This window comes from Vicia villosa, unplaced genomic scaffold (genome assembly GCF_029867415.1).
Source record: "Vicia villosa cultivar HV-30 ecotype Madison, WI unplaced genomic scaffold, Vvil1.0 ctg.001856F_1_1, whole genome shotgun sequence".
NCBI classification, from domain to species: Eukaryota; Viridiplantae; Streptophyta; class Magnoliopsida; order Fabales; family Fabaceae; genus Vicia; species Vicia villosa.
This window is the reverse complement of record NW_026705752.1, coordinates 165,891-181,976: the sequence shown is the minus strand read 5'-3', so window position 1 is coordinate 181,976 and position 16,086 is coordinate 165,891. Positions and strand designations below refer to the sequence as shown.

Genomic DNA, 16,086 nt, shown 5'->3' with positions numbered 1-16,086 from the left:
ATGTGTGAATCATGATTGGCCATTTTCTGTTGAATGTACATAGTTGACCATCATTTATGCATCTCTGACGTAGTTCACACATAGTTATGTTATGAATCTCCTTAGTTATGATAAATTCATATTCTATTTTCTCATAATTTAATTTGATACATTCGTAAAAAAAAAAAGTTATGTTATGAATAAATTAAAATAAATCATTTTATTTTTAATAATAATTTTTTATTTATTATTTTATTAGTAAAATTGAAGATGCATACTCGTGGAGTCGTAGTTCAAAAAAGAGGGAAAATGCTGAACCAACTGCAGCAACAAATGTTTATTTGTTTGATAATTTCGATTTGGATAAACCTGATATTTTCAACTATCTTCGCCACATGGAGGTAAGATTTTGTTATTTTTATGGATTTGATTTGATTTTTTACTTGTTGTTTACAATTTTTAGGTTAGTAAAGTTTTTTCTATTTCTTAGATGGAGAAAAGGAGAACACCTCTCCTTCGTCACTCGATTCGAACTCACCGAACAAGACGAAGCCACGAATCTTGTCCTCGATCATCTTGAACACGAATCCAGTAACCTCTCTCTTCATAAATATTTTTCTTTAATTCTCGTTTTAATTTATCATTGATGTAACATTTTTTGTGTGCAATCACAGTCAAATCTACAGCCGTCGACATAGAGCCAGTTCAACGAGTGGTGAACTTGTTACTGGAAGCTGACGTGCCGAATGAAACCTTTGAAACCTTTGCTTCATCTTATTCTTCTGCTATTGTCGTCATTGACGTGTTTGATGTTCCTAGATATAAATATGATGCTATCGGAAGGAATTTCCACCAATAGGTTTTTGGTTCATTGAGTTCTTTTTTCTTTTTTTCTTTTCGTTAGAATATTCCTGCATTTGGTCTATGAATTTTATTGAATCCTACTTGATTTACTAATTTAGGGCAAGTGTAATTAGAAGAACATGTTAGATGAGTTATATGGTAATTGAAATTTTATTTAGGGCAAATTACCCCTGGAAGAAGTTCAAGAAGTCACGATAAAATATTTACCATAAAAATATTGAAGTAGGATAAGTTAATATCATTTTACATTGTGTAAGAAACATGTCAATAGTTAAGCTATTTGTCGGAAATTCGTGTTGGCTATTTATATTTGATTTTGTTTATCATATATCATCAACATAGGACCATGTTTATATTTTGTGGTTATTTTATAGGTACCCAGAAAGCTTATCTCTTCACGGAGATGCAGCAGCCAAGTCTGCGTTGTACAGGGATAGGTTTCTGTTGTTGTCCCAGAGGCTTTCTCATCACCGAGATTTTTTGAAACCTGCTTTTTAGTCCGAACTTTCCCAATTCAGGAGTTGTGAGGTACTGCTGAATGTTATAACTAATTATGAACTTTGAATGATGTTGCCAAATGTTTAGCAATTTTGTGTTTAATGCATAAATCAATTAGTATTTTTAGGAGGATTAATATATGTACTGTAATGTAATGCCATGCTGTTTTTGTCAAATATCTCATTCAATCTCTAGTTGGGCAAAAAGGTAAACGATGGGTAATGGGAGTAATATCTCAGCTTGAGTATGGACATTTTTATTTGGAAGACCTTACCACTTTTGTTAAAATCAGTTTATCTGGTGCTATATCCTTTTGTGCTTTGACAAATGTTACTTTATATTGTCATAAGAACTCCATAATATTGTTGAATGTTCTATTACATCGTTTTGTTGGGGATAAAGCACTACTAAACGAGTGTTAAAATAATGTTTGCTTCACCTAATTAAGTGCACTCTTTTGAGTCATTATAACCTATAAATACTTTTTTTTAGAGTTCCTTTTGTTTTTTTCCTGAAATGTTCCAAGTCAGGGATGTGTAAGGTTGCTTGCATCTTGTTAGTTCCTGCCACATAATGATAGTATGATAACCTAATTGATTGAAGGATTTGGTACACAACGCTTAGAATACATTTGACAACTTTAACAGTTCAAATGTGTCTGCTAAAGACACATATTCTTGTGCATAGTTGTCTTTTCATAATTTTCATCAATGTGTATGCTATAGCTTGTATATCTGTTCAAGTTTCTTGTAAGCTAAATACATGATCATTAGTTTCTTTAACTCGCCATACAAGCTTATTCTCTGAAGGTACACAACTCTGTTTCCTGAATTTAGTCTGATGTATATTTGTCGAAGTCATACGAGAACAGTTAGACGGGGTGATGATGTGTAGTCCGATAAAATTTGTGGCTTCATGCTTTTGAAATTGTGGTCTGCTACTCCATGTAGTTGTTACGATACAACTGCATCAAATCCTTGAACCAATCAGAAACAAGCCTTTTTAGATACACTTTTTATGTGGTAGCTTCTTCACGGCGTTTGAGCAATCTTCCTTGGATAATTCTATTACCTAACTCTGTTATTATTTTTGTTGGATACTAATATTTTGACCTTAAAAACCAGTTGCTGATTAAAACATTTTTGTGCTATAATTTTCTAGGTACAAGATCAGATCCACCGAGTAGGATATCATGTAGATGCTAATACACCTGATAGAAAGATTCGGAAGAAGGTATCACATACCTTTAGAATCGATAAATTTTTATTTAGTACTTCATGATATCCATTCACAGGAAAATAGTACTATTACAGTGCCATTCATTCACGGGAAAATTTGTCAGTTAATTTCTTATTGAGTAGTGTTTTTTCCCCACTGGTATTATGTCTCTTATATTTAGCGTTATATTCATCTTATTCATGCGATTCAACATTCCCTTTTTTCTATTTTGAATTTGTAAGGGAAGAGGAAGTGAATACAGGACATGTTCTTCCTATTTCCACTATCTGATTAATAGAATGGTTTCAATTTTTACTCTATAGGAAGCTAAGAGTTGTTTCATTGTGCCAGGTGAGTGTACGAGTCAGGGATAAGGCAGACCATAGCGTTATGACCATTGAATGAAAGCATTTTTCTTGGATGCATTTTTCTTGGGTAAAGCTCTGGCTGAAACTTTGAATGATAGAATTGAGTCGACGGTTGGTGAATTTTTGAGTAATGTTGGAGGACTGCAAGCTGAATGACAAAAACAAGCTTGGACCTTCATATATCAATCTAACATTGCAGTGGCATACAATTTAAAATTGATGCATTGCACCATGAACAACATTCCGCTGATGGGGTTATTTCATATTTAGATTCACATCTTTGACTAGTTTGAAACTAATATGTATACAGGAAGAAGTGTTGGATAGAGCAAAGGAAAAAGCAGCACGTGAAGCTACAGAGGCACAACCACAGGGTCTGGTTTCCAACTTTGCAGCGTACACAGAAGTCGTTGTGGATTCAGCTTCTTCAGGAACTTCATATTCTTCAACCGATCAATTTACTTCGGTACAGTATACCGATGCATCTGAAACATCCACTGAGCCCACCATAGGGGAGGGTCCCACTCTAAGTTCTTAAGTGATATATTTTCCTTTTGTCTTTCGACAGGTTTTTGCTAAATATGTTAGTTCCTTATGTATACCAGATATAAAATTCGATACTTTTTGGTTGATATTTCTTGTAAACAAATAAATGAATTACGTTCTTGAACGAATTATCTTTACTTCATTCCTTGGTGTAATAAAATTTCATATAACTTAATTATTGTTAAAACATAACATGAATGTAAAAGTGTCCACGCATCTTAAAATTTGGAATGCGATTCATATATCTTGATGAATAATCTTCAATTACTGATATTTGATTTATAGTTGTTGTGAACAGAAGCTTCATGCTGACATATATGCATTGAAGGATAGATCGAAAAATCAAATCTGGATTCAATTTAGTCCAAACGCAATAAACAGAATACCATTTTATCAATTGATTTACAAACCAGTTTCCTTTCTCCTTAATTGAAGAAACCATGCAAATGCTTCTTTTATCGCCATTTTGTGCATTGGTTTACAAACTGGTTTATTTCTTATTCAGTGATAATGTCTTTGTCCATTTTGAACTAATCAGTTTGCAAACAACAAAACTATCTCAAAATCTTTGTAATTGATTGTTGGCTTAAATGCACTTTTGGTCCCCTTATTTTGAGTTTCTTAAAGTTTCAACCCCCCCATTTTAAAAGCCAGCTTTCAAATCCCTAAACTTTACATAACTTGGGATTTTTGTAGTCCCCCTCCACATGGCTGTTCATTTAATGACATGGCAATGTATTTTATCTTCCACGTCAGATTCTGTAAATTATGTTATTTCTAAATTATTTTTAATCAATGAAAACAATTAAATCATTTTGTAAAATCATTTTTAAAATTAATTATTTATTTGGTCGCTGCATTTTATAAACTCAATTATCAGAACCCTAATTCCTAAATTACTCAATCTTCAGGAACCAAGGTTGGTAAGAGTGCTATTGCGAGAGAAGTGAAGCACAAGCGAAGGTCGTGAAGAACGCGAAGGTCGTGAAGAACGCTCCAGAAGATGACAAACCCACAAGTGAAATGTTGTTTCAGGTATGTTTTCTTGTCTGTTTGTGGAATGAACGCCTTTTGTGTTGTTGTCGTTTGTGGTCCACCTCCATTATTTTTGTGTTTCTTTGTGGACCATTTGTGATAAACGATGTTAGTGTGTGGACCACCATGTTTCTTTGTTGGATTGCTGTCTTAGGGTTAGTTTAATAATAACATATTATAATATTGTAAATTTCAGGCCATGTCAGGATACAAAAGTTAGGATAAGACTCCACCATAGGGGTAGATTTGTAACTGAACCTGTTAAACTGTATGTTGGTGGTGAGATCACTGAGATGCAATGGAAGTGGGATGTTGACTATATGTCATATATGGATCTGGTGGAACTGATTAAAGCTGAAGGTTATGTAGACATAAGTAGTATCTGGTATAGGAACCCCAAGTTTAGCTTTGCTCGTGGTCTTAGGCCTTTAAACAATGACAAGGATGTGATACAGTTTGGGCAAGATGTTGAAGGATACGAGGAAGTAGATGTCTATGTTGACCATAAAGTGGCTGACCCACCTGAATTTGTGGATCCAAGTGAAGTAGACAAAGTCATGGATGATGATGTAGAAATTAATAAGGTGAATGTGCCTAATGCTGAACTAGTTGTCAATGAACATGTGGATGAACTTGTTTTGAATGAGTCAGGTGAGGGTGAACCTGTTGTGAATGAGTCAGCTGAGGGTGATTCTGGTTTGAATGAACCTGTTATGAATGATGCAACTGAGGATGAACCTGTTGTGAATGAAGCAGCTGAGGATGAACATGGTTGTGAAGATGACTTCAGCCAAGATAGTAACTTTTGTGAGGATAGTGAAGAGTGCGATGAGATGGATTGGACATCAGTGCTACCCCCTGAGACATTAGGTGAAACTTGTAGTGGAGTCAACTTGCCACATGAAGCTATAGATGAAGAAGATGAAGAACCTTATGTCTCCATCAGTGCTACCCTCTTGTATATGGAACATAAAGAGAAAGCCAGAAACTTATGTCTCCAACTATTACAGGTTTGTTGAAAATTGTTAAAACATTTTATATTTTGTTAGTTGTTGCAAATTGTTAAACATGATCCTGGTTTGACACAGTTTGTGTTTTTTCAGCAAGGTAACTTTTGAGAAGACATATGCTAATATTGTCTTTCCTACAAATGGGCCACAACTCTGGCCTAGTGTTGACCATGTGGTCATTAGTCCTCGTGTCATGAGAAGAGCAATTGGACAGCCAAAAAAGATGAGAAACAAGGCAGCTGATGAGCCAAAGAATCCTCATGTGCTTTCAAGAAAATTTGCAACAGTGACTTGCAAGAAGTGTGGACAAACTGGTCACAACAAGAGAACATATAAGGGTAAGAGAGCGGATGATAGGACAATACCAAAAGGAGGAAACAAGTCTAAGAAGGCAAAGACTACAACTTCAACAAAGAAGGCAAAGACTACAAAGAAGGGCAAGGAAACCCAAGTTGAAATTGGACAGGGATCCCAAGCACCACCAGCTACCCAAGACTGATGAAATTAGGAATGATTGTTTTTTTTTTGGAATTAGACATATTTCTGGTCTAATATATTTTGGATGTAATGATATGAAATTAGGAATTGCTAAATGTTTTGGAATATGTAATGTTTCTGGTCTAACATATTTCTGGTTTAATTTCTTGTGTATGGTAATGTTATGAACAAGTATTATGTACTCAAGTTTTGCTGGTAATGTTATGAACAAGTATTATGTACTCAAGTTCTCCTGTTGTGTTACTGGTTTATATTCAAGTTAATGTTATTGTCTTGTGAGCAAATGGAAAACAAGTTAAACAAGTTGTGTTACTGGTTTATAAACAAGATACAGATTTATAAGTCTTATTACAAGTTAATGTATTATAAGTCATGTATTGTTTGATGAACAAATTTGAAATGTGTCATTGGAAAATAAAGTGAGCAAATGGAAAACAAGTTAAACAAGTTGTGTTACTGGTTTATAAACAAGATACAGATTTATAAGTCTTATTACAAGTTAATGTATTATAAGTCATGTATTTAAATAGGAAAACAAAGTGAGCAAATGGAAAACATCTTCATTTAAATAGTTACTGATAATGATCCTTACAACATGTCCAGCATTTGCACCACCATGAACATAAACATTTACTAAACAACATGAACATAAACACACCTAGACAAGACTCAATCTAAACAAACACTGAACCTAAGGTAATTCCTCATTTCATTATTATTGCAGCCACTAGTGTCACAAACATAATTATGGTTATAGACCAATTAAACTTCAACTGTTTCTTCAACATTTTCATCTTCATCCTCATTTCTTCTTCTTTTGCGATAGAATCTTTAGTCCTCTGCTTCTCATCATTCAAATTCTTCAGTAACGAAGAGATCACTTCCTTTGACCTAGGGTTCATTTCCTCATCCAACCAGACAAAATTACTGCACTTTTTGAAACCTTGAAGCTGCATCAATGGAGATGAAAGAAACTTTCAGAACATGAAATCAAGTGTCAGCACTATAAATTAATGAGGTCATACCTTGTACATCCCACATCCGTAGAAGCGACGCACTGGGTTTGAATCAGTCCATGCCGTCATTAATGGAGCATCGAAGCCGCAATGGCATTCGTTCCTAAACGCACGGTTCCTGAAGCTACCATTAGAAACTGATTTCTGGGACATCTTGCAGAAGTAACAAGTTAGCGACGAAGATTCAATATTGAAGATGAAGGTCGCAGCAGCTACAGTTGTTGAAGATGAAGATGCAATATTGAGAAATTTAGGAATTAGGGTTCTGAATAATTGCGTTTATAAAATGCAGAGACCAAATAAATAATGATTTTACAAAATGATTTAATTGTTTTCATTGTTTAAAAATGATTTAGAAATAACATAATTTACAGAATCTGACGTGGAAGATAAAATACATTGCCATGTCATTAAATGAACAGCCATGTGGAGGGGGACTACGAAAATCCCAAATTATGTAAAGTTTAGGGATTTGAAAGCTGGCTTTTAAAATGGGGGGGGGGGGGGGGGTTGATACTTTAAGAAACTCAAAATAGGGGGACCAAAAGTGCATTTAAGCCTTGATTGTTTCTCAATTATTTTTTAAATTAATTTACATGTGTTTCTCAATTGTTTTGGTGAATTGTTCATTTGTTTATTTGCGCTCAGTAATACTTCTACTTGTATAATTTGTATGAATCAAATTAATATTTTGATTCATAGATCCGAATACAATGATGTTCAGTGGTGGTGTTGTTGAAATCGAAGACAATAAACAACATCACTTCAGCGGTGTTGTTGGTGTAATCGAATATAATCAACAACATCACTCACAGAACGACAGTGTTCGCAGAAAAGATAAAGAAAAATGGAAGCAAAACAAACAACAATGTTCTTTAAAAATTGTTTAATTACTAATGGCGTATATTCATCAATATTTTTTATCTTTGAGTTCATTGAATTGTGGTACAACAATGATACATTGTGCTTGCTAGCACACTACCGTCTTGCAATCGTGGAAGCACATGGAGGTTCATCTTTGTTTGACCAACTTTCTTTAATTCTACAAGCCTGCATTGGTCTTTCAATTTGAAGTGTTTCTGAACCTTCCTTCTCCAATTGCAAACAATATCTTCCAAATGTGTCTACACTACCCTGAAGCCTAAAATCTAAAACAAACAAAAAGCTCAATTCTAATCTGTTTAATTCAGATGTACTCACTCCTCCAACTTTAGCATAGCAAGCATTGTTGAAGAATCTGCAGTACCAAATAGAGAGCTATGTTAACATCTAAAACAATAATGACAATGAAAGCTAATCAAAATGGTACTTACGCGTCATCGATAAACTTTGCCGCTAGCATAATGCTGGTATTGAGAAGCCGGTGCACATTAAGTGAGGTCAATTTGATCTCTGTATGCTGAATAAATCTATCCACATATACGTGTGCGAAAACAAAACACGATGGGCTGCAACTCGAGTACTTAAAGATACGATCAATGAATTTACTAACACTCAGAGCAGCCGCTCTTAAACCATGAAACATTGTAACAACATCTTCTACATGAAGTGAAGAGAGAAGTGACAAAACCCGCGGAAATCCAACACCTTTATCGAAATCTGTAAGACCCAACGAAAGGTATATATCGGAGCTTACATCGTCAGGTTCGAGCGCCAGAGTCCCTATATACAAGCTGTAAAGAAATGGACATAACCAACATAACTCATTTAAATAAACATAGTTGCCTATTGGAATGTTTTGGTATCTTTAGTATCAGTTGTTTCTATATTACATGTTTGTGAAAATAGAATACAACATTTCTTGATTTATCAATTCGCAAATAGGAGATGGACAAACAATTTCAATTTCACTTCAAAGACACTATATAAGCTCAACACGTTTGTCATCTGTTTATGAAGAATTATCGCCAGCTAGAAGAGCATCAGCTGCAGAATCCAAGTCATGAGGGAAAAACACCCTGCAAAACAATATTTTCCTTATAACTTTAGATTATATAATAGATAAGTAACACACACACGTGATAGTATACCAAAAGTCATCTTTTATGCCAATCAAACACAGCTTATTCGATAAACAACATGTCATTCATCGATCATCCAAAGCAGAATTAATCATAGTATTCTTCGTCAAAAAGGAACTTAAATAAGAAATTTTGCAAATGACTACATGATAACTAAGTAACTTCTTGAGACAAAAGCTTAGAGTGTGTTTGGATGAGGTAATTTGAAATTTTAAAGGAATTTAAAATTCAAACCAATTCAAATGATTCAATTGAAATTCATTCATTTTTAAATTATTTTGTTTGGATGGAGTATTAAGGAAATTCATTGTTAGATTTTTGGTGTCTTTTTTATAAAATTTAAAATTTTTGGATCAAATTAAAAAATGAAAAAGTAGGGACTAATTTGCAAATTTTCAAAATTTGAAGGACCAAATTGTAAATTTAAAAATTATTAAGGACCAATTTGCAATTATTTGAAAAATTTTGGGGTCAATTTTATAATTTTGGAAAATATGAGGACCAATTTGCAAATTTGAACAAATAATAATAACATATACATTCTATGGAACATGAGAGAAATTTCAAATTCTTTTGTTTTTGGTGTCATTTCAAATTGATTAAATTTAACTTGGATGAAATACTCCATAAATTTCCATCATTTTAAGAATTCTTTATTTTTGTATCCAAACAATGGATTTTGGTCAAATCATTTTAAATTGCCTCAAAACATTCCTTTCCTTCATTAAAATGCTCCATCCAAAGACACTCTTGGTTGTCTTACCTTGATCAACATGAATTTTAGTTTGGCATATTTTCAACAGATCATCCAAAGCAAACTTAAAGTGAATATCTAAAAGCTCGTTTCAAAATGGATTTCTTCATCACAGGGAATATGCTACTTTGGAATCAACCTTTCATCAGTGGAAAAATATTTTGTGCTAATCCATTATTCAAGAGAAAAAGCACTAGGGTGACTAAGAACATACCTAGAAAACAAAAAAAAGAGCTAAAGTTACCTCCAAATCCAGTGCCTGGTGTTCCTTTCAAAGAGGATATAACAGACACTAATATTGGCTCAAAAAGTTGACTGACTCCTTCTGGGTTGGAGTGAACACACGCACAACAGAGCAGACCAACCTCTGCAATAGCACCAGGAAGAGTATTTGTCCTCACAAACTTGGAAATTTTCTTCAAGGCCTGTTTGATATATCAGTGAAGTGTAAGACAATAGATTAGCTTAGAAAGAGTAGTCTGTATCAGTTATTTTTAAATTATAAAGTAATATCTGATTGTATACTAATTTTGAAAGCCTCCCAAGAAGAATTTCAAGAACACAAAAGTAGTATGGACCATCAGAACTCATCCAACCATTCATCTTTTTTCTTGATAAATTACAGAACTTAAAGTTCTTCTCAAAGAAACAACGTGCCATATAAGCTTTCAAACCAAACCAACTAATAGATAGAGCAACCAAAATAAAGAATCATGATAAAGAGAAGCAACAACAAAAGAGAGGAGAAGCAGTTGAAAGACCGAAAGGAGAATTTTGGGAAAAGGGTCAATGATGAAATTGGATTTCTGACCCAAATTGGGGTAAGAAGGGTAAACCATCATCACTAACTACCATTCCAGATATACAAATCAGTCCAATGGAGTCCTTGTATAAGCACCATGAAATCTGGTGTGTTTGTATCTGTTCCAATGATAGGAACTCAAACTTCTCCATCTCACATTTTGAGAAACTGAACATCTTCTTTCTCAGTATACTACCACAGGATTTCATACCAATCTCAACCTCCTAGTTAATCCTGTACTTTGTAGCTCTTATTACTAACCTAGATTATAACGAACAATTTCTATGTATAATAACAACAACAACAAGGTTTAACAGTTACCGAGATATGAGGTACATTTCAAGGGTACATAAAGTTACAACTTCTTGCAAAATCTCGAGATACTGGATTTCCAAGTTCTTCAATGCACTTTTTAATCACGACGCACATAGCTTATTAGGAAACTACTGAATCAGAGAAGAGACAAATTCTAAGTATTTCTTTTATTATTGCTGTAAAAGTGTGGGATCAGGCTCATCCTACAATTCAGGTTATGTGTCAAAGACGATTATAGTTACAACCAAGTACGAATTATTCTATTCCAACTTCCAAGTTCAAATGCTAGTAAAGTATAGTACATGTCATGAACTGACCTGAAGACTAGATCCAAAAGTGGTTGTCAAACGATATTCCAACTATCCTCCTCCCTACATGAACCAAACCATAGTTAGAAAACTTTTATCATATTATTGTTAATCAATTCGTATAACTTCTCATCATTTCATAGGAATGAAAAGAAAATACTCTACCATCTAATGAATGCTTTGCTGTGTTCGGAAAAACCCATCATGGCTTGGAGCCATAGAATTCAATGGACCCAACAAGTATATGAATATCAATTAATAATTCTATTCTTTCCTATATAATTATATAACACAGTCGAATAAGAAGGTTATAATAAGGATTAGGACAATTTACCAAGCCTTGCATGGTATGTTATTTAACATGGTAACCATCATGAGGTGGCTCTATTAAGTTCAATATTATTAATTAAGTATTACATTAAGTTCGCAAAATAAAATACAGAAGATATCCCATCATATGTTGGTTAACAAGTAAATTTACTAGTTCTTGCTGTCATACCCAATTTTGACCCTAAGATTCCGCATCTCAGGCTCTTTTTAAATCACATCAAGATCATGTTTGAGGTTCTTGTAAGATAATTTAGACCGTTCCTTTTCATTGATCTGATAGCCATTTATATACACAATACAAATATGTGGTTATGATTCTAATAATCATTTTTAATCAATACTAATAATAATCTTTCTATATTTACATATCTAATACACCTCCGTAGTCGAAACTGGAGGTGAACGAATGTTGAGACAATCACAAAAGTCATCAAAGAGTTGCAACGAAAGTCCCTTTGTGAAGATGTCAGCAATCTGAAAACGCGGGGGAATATGAAGAACGCGTACTTGACGGAAAGCAACTTTCTCACGTATAGAATGTATATCCATTTAAATATGTTTGGTGCGTTGATGTTGAACAGGATTGTCGGAAAGATAAACCGCGCTGATGTTGTCACAATATACCAGAGTAGCTTTTGTGACAGGACAACATAGTTCCAAGAGTAAGTTGCGTAACCAACATGATTCAGACACAACATTAGCTACGCCTCTATATTCGGCTTCGGCACTTGAACGAGACAAGGTATGTTGGCGTTTTGTGGACCATGAGATCAAATTGTCACCCGAGATAAACACAGTAGCCAGAGGTAGATCTTCTTGTGTCAGGACAACCGGCCCAATCTGAGTCTATGTAAGTAATGAGCTTGTCGACAGATGAAGGGTACAGATGGAGGCCGAGATCGATACGGTACCATTAATGTAACGAATAATGCGTTTCAAGGCATACATGTGTTGAGTTTTTGGATCATTCATAAATAAACACACTTGCTGAACTGCATATGAGATGTCTGGTCGAGTGAATGTTAAGTATTGCAATGCTCCGGCAAGGCTTCGATATTTGGTTGGATCATGGTAAGGGTTACCAGATGAACCACTGAGCTTCTCCTTTGTATCTACTGGTGTGGGTAATGGTTTGCAAGAGGACATACCAGCTCGTTCGCTAATTTCTTCTGCATATTTCTTTTGAGAAAGAAAAAGGCCTTCGGGATGTTTGGTGACAAAAATACCCAGAAAATAACTTAAAGGCCCCAGATCCTTCATGGAGAATTCGGAAATCAATTGTGCCATGATAGATTCTCTAAGAGTGTCAGATGATGCAGTAAGAATAATGTCCTCCACATACAAAAGAATATAATCTATATCATTGCCATGATGATATATAAAAAGAGAGTGGTCAGAAATACTGTGAGAGAAACCCATTGTAGCTACATAATCAGTAAAGCGCTGGTACCAGGCGCGAGGTGCTTGTTTGAGACCATATAGAGATTTCTTCAATAAACAAACATGATTAGGAAATTGAGAATGACGAAACCCAGGAGGTTGATGCATGTATACGGTTTCATGAAGGTTCCCATGCAAGAAAGCATTTTTAACATCTAATTGATGAAGACACCATGATTTAGATAAAGTAACACTTAGAACCGTTCGAATGGTAGCGGGTTTGGCCATCGGGTTGAATGTGTCACCACAATCAACACCTGTTTGTTGATTTGCACCATTACCTACAAGGCGAGCTTTGTATCTCTCAAAAGATCTCAAGATTGTTAATGATCAATCAAAGGGAATTAAGTTCTTGAGCATTTATTTTGTTTAAAAATTTGGTTCAAGTTGAAGAAAGCATGCGAGAGGATTATTTAGAATTCAAGTTCAAGTTCACATAAATTTAATTCATCCAATGTATCCACTTTAAGTCACTTCATTCAAGACATTTTTATGGAGGGAGGTTTCTTTTGTCTCATTATTTGAAGAAAGTCACAAGGAAATTCAAAAGCGGTATCCAAGATTTTTTCCAAAGTCCGAACTCCATTCAATCTCCAAGAATTTCAAATGACACAACCAAGTTCAAGACTTTGTAAATTTTTTTCAAATAAAATTCCCAAGAGCTCACAAATTCCTTCAACTCAAGTCTTGATACAAAGTTTCATACAAAAAGATTCAAAGTTTTTCTAAGATCCATACAAGTGCAAGAAAGATTGAAAGAGAAATATACTTGAAGTTACATTTAGAAAAAAATTAAGCCTATGCCTAAAAACTTCATGATAATCTTCAGGCTCTAAATTTCAATTTCACCATGCTATGCCCAGTTTCTCTAGCACAAATTTTTGTCCTCCAAACATTTTGGTTGCTCCTAGAACAAAATTGATATAAAAAAGACAAATGGATACAACAAATAAATGAAGGTTGAAACTTGAATATTCACAAGTTGCAATCTGAGCATCAATGCATCAAAATTTTGGCCAAGTAATTCATCAAGTTACTACTGCAGTTACTTTCTTTCACAAATTCAACATGTCCAATTGCATACAAATCAGGCCCAAGTTTATTTTCAGTCAACTGCAAAAACATTGCAAACAAAAAATTGGTGATTGAATAGAGCATTCTTCGTATGGGCCAATTTCAAATCCAGAATCCAGAAGACCAAGCTTAGCACAAACCTTAGAATTCTGACTCTATATAAGAATTCATTCATCTGACACAAAGGGGACTTTTTTCAGACTTTGCTCATACTGACAAATTCAGAAAACTCCGAGCAAAAGAAAATATTCTGAAACCCTTACCTCACCTGAACCACCGCCGGATTTCCTTAACCACCGCGCCTGAGTTTCTTCCCACCAGCATTCTTTGATTTTGTTACTTCAAGGTTGATAACATTACTCTGAATACGAATCCTGTTACAACATATTCAGACTCTAACATTATCAAAGATTCAGGCCCAATAGCATAAGCAAACAACATGCCCAAAAAAGTTACCAAGAAGCCCAAGTGATTTGAAGAATAATGAGCTGTAACAGAATTCACAAGATGCCAAAAGGAAGCTTCTACAAGTTGTTAGGATCGGGTTTTTGTATTAGCTGTATTTAGAAAATATCTGACAGCTGTACTAGGAATTACTAGATTTCATCCCTGAATATGTGGGATCCTTTGTAATATGCTAGTACAAGCACTCTATATATTATACTCTCTTTTTATGAATGAAGGCATCAAAGAACAAAACAAATTTCTCTCTTCTTCTAATTCTAGGAGGATTTCCCTTGTCCTACTAAATCAAGGATCATATCCCTAACAATTTGGTGCTTTCACCTTTGTTTCTCACCTCCCATGGCTGGTAGACCTACGAACGCAGAGCGGTTGGATGAACTTTCATCCAAAATCGATGCAATTGCTGAACAGATAGCTATCCTTACCACTACCAACCCACCACCACCCTCACCACCGCTAAACCCTAACCGCCATACCCTCACAAATCCTATGCCTCGAATGAAACTTGATGTTCCCAAATTTGACGAAACTGATGCTCCAGGCTGGATCTTTAAAATTTCCCAATTTTTCGATTATCACAAAACACCCGAAGCTGAACGATTGACTGTTGCTTCCTTCTATATGGATGGACCAGCTCTTAGTTGGTTTCAATGGATGTTTCATACTAACAAAATTACCGCATGGAACAGGTTCTTACTTGCACTAGAAACACACTTTGCCCCTTATTTCTATGACAACCCTTCAAGTGCACTCTTTAAGCTTACCCAGAAATCCTCTGTCAATCTTTACCTCACTGAGTTTGAAAAACTGGCCAACCGTATTGTCGGTCTCCTACAACCTTTTCTGTTAAGCTGTTTCATCTCAGGCCTTTCACCTGAAATCCGTAGAGAAGTGCAAGCTCTTCGACCTTACTCCCTCACCCAGGCAACGACTCTAGCCAAACTGCAGGAAGACAAAATTGAAGAACCACGCCGCTTTTTCAAAACTCGCTCTCCAACAGCGCCTTCCTCTTCACATAACTCCACCACAAACACCACACCCACAAACCCTCTTACCAACCCCTAAACATAACAAACTCAATTACCGCAAATTATCTCCGGAAGAAATGGCTTCTCGTCGCGAAAAGGGCTTATGCTATAACTGTGACAAAGTTTTCACTCTGCAACACAAATGTAAAGGGTGTTTCTTTCTCCTCATCACCGAGGATCCTCCAGATTCCATTACCACACTACTTGATGAACCTCCCACTTCTTACACCTCTGACGACACATTTCCCACAGAAGACCCCAGTAACGAAGCCTTGATCAGTTTACATGCCCTTTTCGGTCATACTGCAGCCTTTACCATTCGCATCAATGGTCGCATCTCCAATCATCCCGTCACTGTTTTAATTGACAGCGGTAGCACCCACAACTTCGTTCAACACCGCATCGCGAAGTTTCTTGAGCTCCCTTCAGTCACTACGTCTACACTCAAAGTTATAGTGGGAAACAAAGAAAACCTCGACTGCGATAGGTTCTGCCCTAACATTCCAATTTCTCTTCA

At 35.2% G+C, this 16,086-nt stretch overlaps 1 long non-coding RNA gene across 5 annotated transcripts; it reads left to right on the top strand.

The window, feature by feature from the left end:
- The first annotated feature begins 242 nt into the window (after nt 1-242).
- Nucleotides 243-3,597, top strand: LOC131636906 (uncharacterized). 5 transcript variants are annotated; one of them, XR_009294213.1, is made up of 4 exons: nt 243-380; nt 470-570; nt 654-2,574; nt 2,911-3,597. It is a non-coding gene; the product is annotated as an uncharacterized LOC131636906 (long non-coding RNA). The 5 variants fall into 5 exon arrangements; XR_009294214.1 differs by having other exon boundaries at nt 470-838; nt 1,218-2,574; XR_009294215.1 differs by having other exon boundaries at nt 470-1,371; nt 1,537-2,574.
- Nucleotides 3,598-16,086: the final 12,489 nt, after the last annotated feature.